An 8,527-nucleotide genomic window follows, 5' to 3' on the forward strand; every position below is an offset into this window, starting at 1 on the left:
AATCAGAACTGTTGTACCAGAAAATGTAACACAAGCATTGTACATATAGTATCTCTACTCCTAATGTCTCAGTTGATAGTCTCTGTTCTACGGTTAATTTTCATCCCACCTCCCCTGGTTTATTTTCGTCTTTCCTCCCACCTCGCAAGTAGACACATCGACCAAAAAAAAAAACTCCCAGCGACCCCTCCACGTCCATCGAACCAAGGGCAAACCGGTGTCAAAGCAGTACCGATCGTCTTTTCTGGACTGGCCTCCGTGCCGAGATTGGCCTCCTTGCCGCCTCTATCTCTGACCTCTTCTTCCACCCCCGCTCCGGCCCCTCTCCCTCCCATCTCCGGCGGCCACGGCGGCCGGCGGTGAGTGGGTGGGGGGCTCGGTTCTTGTGCCATATGTATAGTTGTAGGAGTAGGACTTTCCTCCACAGTAAACCAGATCTGAGGCCTTCTTTCTTGCTTCGTGGGATCTTTGTTTTGGCCATACTGACTGGAATAAAGGTCACCGGAGCTGACCATATGCCTGGATCTGTTGCTCTTCCCCTAAATAAAGGTGTGGATGAAGGTTCTGGTGTGCTTGATTCGGATTTTTCTTCTTCCCGAGTCGCTCTTGTCTTCATGGAGAAGAGAAGAGAGGCAGAGGAGGTGAAGAATGCCTGGATCTGGCGTTGTATGTCGTGTATCTCCCTGATGTGGAAAAGGATCTTCCACTCATTTTCGATTCCGGATGCCGCCATGGTGGTGGATAAGGAGAAGGGGAGGAGCAGAGAGATGGAAACAGCAGATGGGGTGAGAGCTCACCATCGATGGTGCTTTAGGCAAGGCTACGGTGCCCGTGATTGGCAGCCGGCCTTTCTCGCCTCGCCATCGATTCTTCTGGCCGAAAGGCGGCCATGGTTATTCCTCCCGGCCTCGATGCCAAAGGGGAGGCAGGTCAGTTTCTGTTCGGAGTCCATGAGTTCCTTCTCCGGTGAGCTTGGTTGCTGGAGGCGAAGCCATGGAGATTGCGGCGACCCAAGTGGTTTCGTCCCCGGTGTCGTCGTGGTTGAATCCGATAGGAAACTGTGTTGGACCCGATTTCTTTTTTCATTCTCTGTATGGGGTCCTATTTACAAAAGTCAGGGACTGTTCTGTAGTTTCTCTTTAATGTTGGGTCCTTTTGTAATACTAGTAACCATGCACGTGCGTATCATCAAATATAAATGTGAGTATGCTCAGAGGACTTGAAATTTATAATCCAGACCCTAGTATAATTTATAAAAAAGGTCATAAATATGAGTCTATACACATATTCTAGAATGAGCTTTCTGAGATAAAATTACAATTGAACATACGAATCATAAAGTTCCTTTCATAAAATGATAAAAACATTCAGCAAACCCCATGCCAGGTGTATGTCAAGTGCACCTCACCTAGTTTTATACTTCCTCTGTAAACTAATATAAAAGCGTTTAGACCACTACTTTAGTATTCTAAACGCTCTTATATTAGTTTACGGAGGGAGTACTCGGCAAACCCTATGCCAAGTACATATCTGCCTTCAAGGGGTGCTCAGCTTAGTATGTTTTTTTCTGTAGTACATTTGCCCAAAGAAAAATTACAGCATCACAAACTGCAGGGGTCCTCATAGAGAAAGGTCGGATTGATATACTGACGAGGCATTTAATATTATATTAGGTTGAATTGAAATGATAACCTTGAAATAAGGAGGGGCACTTAAGTTTGGTGGCAAATCTAACCTGAATAATCATATGCATGTGTGCAAATGCACGTACAAACTAATGCACGAAACCGCATATAATTTAATAGATACGCTACTTATTCAATATTCAAGCTCGTACAATATACAAATAACCAAGTCAAAAAATATTGCAGGGCGATCAAATACTGGCAATCAACTACATATCTTCAGCATTTCACTGAAAAAATAGGACAAACAAGCAAGAATACACTGAAGCAGTATCATCCAAGCAGCTCAAAGCAAGTCTCCAAGCAGCTCAAAGCAAGATCATGCCGGGCAACGACCTCACTATGCATGCCGTTACTGTCGGTGGCGTCTTTGTTTACATGCATGACAGAAGCAACTTACGGGGCATGAAGAAGACAATAACTGTTGCACGTGCTTGGTCCCAAGCTAAGCTACGCCCGCCTGAATTAGAAATTGGCGAAGCGCGTTATTGTATCATCACTTATGTCTGAATTAGAGTATATGATAACCGTCTTGCAAACAAAATATTCAGTTTCTCTGTTCCTATAAGAAAAATAGAAAACCAGAAGCCATCAGTGTGTAATGCCATCTATCAACACAAGGCCATAAATTTTATTTAACTTTGAATCCAGATTGTCCTATTTATTAGCAAAAAGAGTCTATATCCGGAAAAAGAAATTTTGTATTGGAAAATGGATTTGGAAAACTTCACACCAGAATAATGTAAAGCAGTGTATTTAAATAAACTGCAGAGCGATGGAAATAATAGTAAACTTGATAAAGAAAAAATTGATTAACACAATGCTTGTAAGATATCACGACATGCAAGGAAAATGCTTACCTAAATATAATACAAAATCCTAAATTAGCTGAGAGCAGGAGACAAACATATTAAGCTCAACTTAACGGGAAGAATCACTATGAATATTTCAATACATAATCTCAAGATTGTTATGCAAAAACATAATGGAGTAGCATTTAAGCATGTGGAAATCATCATACTAATTACAAGAGCATACCCTGCACCTCCTTGATCACCACGTCGAACCTCATGCCTCGACCATGGCAGCTGGCAGCACCTGCCTGGGGTGTGTCCAAGATGGTTGGGACAATTTTCCAGTCCATGCTGCCAGTCCAAGCTGGAATGCATACACAAATTACTACACATATCTCATATGCTTGTGAAATATTGAGATGACCAAATTATTTAGACCAAGTAGCCCTACTTTGAGATGAGCACCACTTTCCATTATTTCATCATTCAGCTAAAAATTAAATATTTGACTGATATTTAGACCCAGACCCTCCAGAACAAATAGAAAATGAGGCTTGTCAATATCTATCCATCGTTTCTGCATCTCTAAATCAAAATATATTCTGAACCCAAAACCAAGACCATATGCACAACAGGAAAGGGGTTGACATTGTGCTGAACCTGTAACACATAGCAGATAATTTCTGACTTTGTGTCTAGGCTGGATTGTACGTAAGACATGTACGTATTACATATTCAAAATCATTCAGGTAAACAGGAAGGCTTGCATCGAAAGGAGAATATAAACTGTGATACATGGGAGTGTAAGAATACATTGTTCGAATCTGGGATCTACCATGGAAATGCTCAACAAGCAGCCCTAAATATAGCAATACTTCTCAACAAATGAGATAAACAGAGATAACAATATCAGTTGTAGATTCAGATTTATTTGAACAAAATATATCTTAAGTTTGTCTGCTAATTAGAATAAGAATTAGAAGGGACCATAGCTAGTAATTCAGACGAATTAATTGTAGGGAAGAACTGAGCAAAGTTACGGCTTCATAGCAAAACTGGATTTGTAATGTATACTGTGTGTTCCTGTTGATAGTACAAATGTAAGAACAAAGCGCCTCAGTGCAGCACGTACAGGAAGATAAAAAGGTAAGCTGTGCTAGTGCCCATACTCTGCTTCTCTACCTCTGCCCATAAGGTGTTTGCTGAATTGTTTGCTCCGATTCAGTCAATCAGTCGAGTCGTGAACCTGTCCACCCTGTTCGTGAGACAGAGATAGACTCGAGCCCGCTGTCGGCCTGTCACAGAAGAATTGAAATGATTAAAGAACTTCAACAGGAATAATACTCCATTTGGAAACTAATAAAAGCCGTTTTAGGTCAGTATTTCGTGACCTACAACGTCTTATATTAGTTTAGCGCATTAGTAGCGAAGCAATTCTCTGAAAAAAATCAGCAAATTAGAAGTTGTGAGGTTTCATTACGTACCTCCAAACAAATTCTCTAAAACATCTTTCCAGCTAGCTATTAGTAGTTCTCTCGGGACTTGATGGACATCTTTGTCAGAAGAGCACAACCGCAGATGAATCAATTAACACAACGGAGGGAAGAAAAAATTATGTTGAATAGCAAAGAACTTGTAAATTCACTTGAAAATAGGTCACCTTTCTAAATCATTGCAATGTATCACTGTATGTAAACCAAATAAGTGCTCTAAATTCTAAACCTGTAAAAGATAATTATATATTATTTATACAACAGGAACCATGTTAGGTTTCACCTCAATTTTGTCTACCAATATGTATTCAACTCTCTACTGAAATACAATAAAATTTAGCATTAATTTTCAATCTAGTTATTCGCATCATGCAGATCAAAATAACAAAATGTTCGATATCTTCTCCCCTCCAACCTCCCATAATACCCTTTCTTTAATATGAACTTGGTAGCACTGTATCTGTACCTCCCATAATTCCTTTCTTATATATATAATTAGCATCTGGACTATGCAATCAACAAGTGGTCACTAACTCACATATGTTGTGCAGATTTCTCTATTCGTGTATGACACATCAGGCCCGGTAGAGTTCTAAAACGCTGACAACTAATCCAATTAACACAAAGAATCAAACTAAATCTAGATTAATTTCTAAAGTCAAAAGGATAAGAGTAAGAGAGCATACAAATGATGTATGTTGCTTCCGCCTACTGCGGCACTGCAGCCTGCCTCCACACCTTGGTCCGTGGATTCGTGGAGCCGTGCGTCTGCACCAGTCTTGTGAGCAATGAACGTGCGCTGCTCTGGCAGAACTTGAGGGATCGATTGCTAGCCTGCAGCAAATTAGCTTCACCATGACGCACAGCGACTTGTATTACCTGATGCACATGCAGACTTAGCTCCTACTTAGCACTAAACAAAATTATTTACCCATATGCCTGTGCATCAGGGAGTCACCAAGTAGCTCCTGCCCGGACTGGCAGTGTGCGGTACCATCCTAAAAAACACAGACCGGTAGATCGATCTCACTCATATCCTTGTAGCCGATCTGCACGGTCTTCTCCTGCAAGGCGCCCAGATCCGCCACCGCGAAGATGTTCAGTAGCGTGATGCTGGAGATGCGGACATGGGCAACACGGGGATATTTTCCGGCAACACGGTGAGGCTATCAATCACCATGTACGCCACGACGACCCGCATTAACCAGGTGATTGGCCTTGCCAAACTCCGCCGCAGCCGCAGCCGGCGAGCGTGAAGCAGGAGTGAATACATGGGCGGTTCGTCTGCATCTCGCTGTACATGGACGCGATGCGCGGCGTGTTGGAGGGAGCGGAGGGGTGAACGTTGTGAAGGACGGCGACGTTGGATGGAGGGGAGGCGGCGTTGGTGAGCTGGACGATGCCGGCGAGGCGCCTCGCGGCGCGCGTCAAACATGGGGAGAGGCAGCGTTGGAGGGCGTGGGTTTCAGACTCGGAAAATCTGGAGAGGAAGAGCGAGGGGAACATGCCTCGCGATGGAAAGAGCCCGTAAGTTTCGGGGCTGAAGAACGAAACAGTTTTGCTATTCCGTAATTTGCGACGCGAGTGGGCAGGATGTGAGGGTCTCGCGCGAGGGGCAGTCTGCTCGGCAGAACATTCAATCTGAGCCGTTTGATCATATGGCAGACCATTTAACTAATATGGACGCTTAGATCTTGTTAAGTGGATTAGATCAAAGGGAGCTGGTTGATCTGTGTACAGTAGTTTTGGTGGACATAGAAAAGTTAAAGTTTGCTCTTTTTATAGTCTACTATATACTACTATTAAACGAGAGAAGTTCAGGCCAGCGGACGAAAACTCTGCCCGTAAAACAACCCACGCCCGCACGAGTGTACAGGTAAACCCACGTCCTTTTCTCAAAAAAATAATAATCAGTAAACAACCCACGCCCAAAATACACGGAGAGTCATACACGGAAAACAACATGGAAACAACTAAGCTCAATTTGCGGGAATCAATCCAGGCTCGACGTCCAGATTACATGCCCCTGCGCAGCCGCTGAGGCACCCGACAACGGCCGCGACGTCGCTGCCCTGCGCAGCCGCCGAGGCATCCGACGACGGCCGCACCGACGACGGCCGCGACGTCGCTGCCCTGCGCAGCCGCCGAGGCATCCGACTACGGCCGCGACGACGAGGTCGCCGAGTCACTCGACGACGGCCACGACGACGTGCTGTTCCCAAGACAGGTGCAGCTGCACAGACGCCCTGCCACGGCCGCGACGAGGATCTCCTCGCCGACATAGGTGCTTGCTCTTCTCTCATTCACAACTTCGAAAGGCTTTTACATGTTGCTGTCGTGCTCCTTTCTCAACCTGTTCATGTGATCCATCAATTGTTCTGGTTGAATGAAATTATGAAAAACAAGGAAAGTGTATGAACTGATGGCATATGGCATGACCATATGCTAACAATCCTTGTTGTCCGTACCTGACCTAAACCTGACGTCGTTTCATGAATCCTTGTCAAGTGAGCATTGTACTGACCTCACCTAAATGCCTCATCAAGCTGCATATGAACAGGTTCAATTCTCAGATCCAAATATGAACACACATAAAGTCACTCTGAGATACACCTACATGAATATTAATGCAAAAGGAATTCAATTGGCGACTGAGTATTAACCCAGCTTGCATGTTAAACAGTAGGATGGAGTTGAACATAAAACACTACTCTATCTGAGTTGTGGTAATAGTATTCCTTCAGTTACAATTGTGTGATACCATTCTTGACATTCACAGGGTTGAATGACTTCATATGGCCCCAACCAGTCCCAACAGGGCGCGCACCCCGTTCCAGGATATAAGCAACAACCAATCCTTGGGTGATGAGCATTACACAACCACCCAATTTCAGTTTTTGTACCCCAACTGCTGAATTGTGACATTATGTGCAGACCCTAAAGAAGTAAAAAGGCAGAGGGATAGAGAGCGGTATGCACAAAATAAGGATGAGATTAATAAGAGACGACGTGAGGCCTACAAACAGAAGAAAATTGCCTCTGCTGAGATCAGTGGGGCACAAACACAGCTGGGTGTATCACAAGGTAATAAAGATGAACTTCATTCTTCATTATATATATTGCTATATATAAATGATCTATTCTTCATCTACTCAGGCAGTAATGAGATTAATAAAGATGAACTTCATTCTCCACACAATATATTTGTATATATAATGATCTATTCTTCATCTACTCAGGCAGTAATGAGATTAAGAATCGTATTGAAAGGGAGCGGTATGCACGAAATAGGGAGGAAATATTAAAGCGACAGCGACAAACCCGCGAGCAAAATAAGCATATTGCTGCCGTCCTTGATGGCAGTAACATTGTAACGCAAGTGCCGGCTACCGGACAATCTGCAGTCACACAACTGCAGAACATAACAAGTGCAGGGGGTGCGGTACCAAATTCCGTTCATTTGACCAGAGACAATGTGGACGATGAGTCCCATTGGTTGCACAGAAATGATGCGTACCAGATGCAACGGAAGTCAAGACAGCTGACACCCACACAAATGTCACTAGATGAGAACCCCCAACTCAGTGCAATCGACAAGCTACATATGCCAGAAGAGTCTTCTGAAAAAAAGGGTTAGTTGTCCGATCTATTAATGGTGCTAAATTATGTGGTGTTTATTCTTCTCTGCAGGTCAAAACACACATCATCAAATTGGTACTTTTGGTGGTACCACCCTGTACATAAAAAGTGTCCATCTCTGCTGCTTACTCTTTTGTGCCAAATAAATGTTTTCAGCCAACGACCACGCCAAAGATGCATACGGACTACTGGAGCCCGATGTGCACACGATAAACATTGATGGTCCGCATAATGTCATTTTTAGATTCATCTCCCCACTATGCATAACAGCAAATGGGCATCATTTACTACTCCTAACACACTATTATTCAATGTTCACAAACAGAATGCTTGGGAGACGGGAACCAAGGAGAAAAAAATGGAGACATAGACCATGATGAAGAAGCTAGGATCTTCGCCCAATCAGGTTTATTGTTGCTGTCATGAGTTACCACTACAATATAATATTAGTAATATGGTCTCTATTTGAACTTTTATTAATGCAAATGTCGGTTCTGCTCCAGATGTTTATTTTCAAACATACCGAGTGGAACAACAGGATGGTGATGGAGCTCCCAATAATGATGCTCATGACAGAGTCTATATTACCCTGCCCAAAAAGCATCATGTGCTTAGAAAAGTTGGTGATTGCCGCCATTGTGGAGCTTTGCGATTTCAATACGAGGGGCCTGCGTTTTGCTGCAGAAAGGGGAAAGTGGATGTATTTACTCCAGATGTTTGTGAGGAGTTGAAACAGTTGTTTACAAGTCTAGATGATGAGGATGCTAAATATTTCAGGGAAAATATACGGTATTTCAACTCCCACTTCTCATTCACAAGTCTGGGAGTCACCCTGGATCGGCGAGTCAGCACCGCAGCAGGAACCGGCGTATATACATTCGTGCGTGTGGGGGGTTATACCACGCTCTTGATGATC

General features: G+C 43.6%; 2 long non-coding RNA genes across 5 annotated transcripts; one reads left to right on the forward strand and one right to left on the reverse strand.

Annotated features, from left to right (window-relative positions):
• Positions 1-220: 220 nt before the first annotated feature.
• LOC119340921 lies at positions 221-2,331 on the forward strand. Its single transcript, XR_005164752.1, has 2 exons — positions 221-929; positions 1,872-2,331. It is a non-coding gene; the product is annotated as an uncharacterized LOC119340921 (long non-coding RNA).
• Positions 1,795-5,534, reverse strand: LOC119340920. Of its 4 annotated transcripts, XR_005164749.1 has the most exons (6): positions 4,904-5,534; positions 4,659-4,806; positions 3,964-4,032; positions 3,612-3,774; positions 2,724-2,843; positions 1,795-2,247 (listed from the first exon to the last, which is right to left on the reverse strand). It is a non-coding gene; the product is annotated as an uncharacterized LOC119340920 (long non-coding RNA). The 4 variants fall into 4 exon arrangements; XR_005164750.1 differs by having other exon boundaries at positions 3,662-3,774; positions 4,659-5,534; XR_005164751.1 differs by having other exon boundaries at positions 3,649-3,774; positions 4,659-5,534.
• Positions 5,535-8,527: the final 2,993 nt, after the last annotated feature.

The sequence above is a fragment of the Triticum dicoccoides genome, chromosome 7B, assembly GCF_002162155.2.
Source record: "Triticum dicoccoides isolate Atlit2015 ecotype Zavitan chromosome 7B, WEW_v2.0, whole genome shotgun sequence".
Lineage (NCBI taxonomy): Eukaryota > Viridiplantae > Streptophyta > Magnoliopsida > Poales > Poaceae > Triticum > Triticum dicoccoides.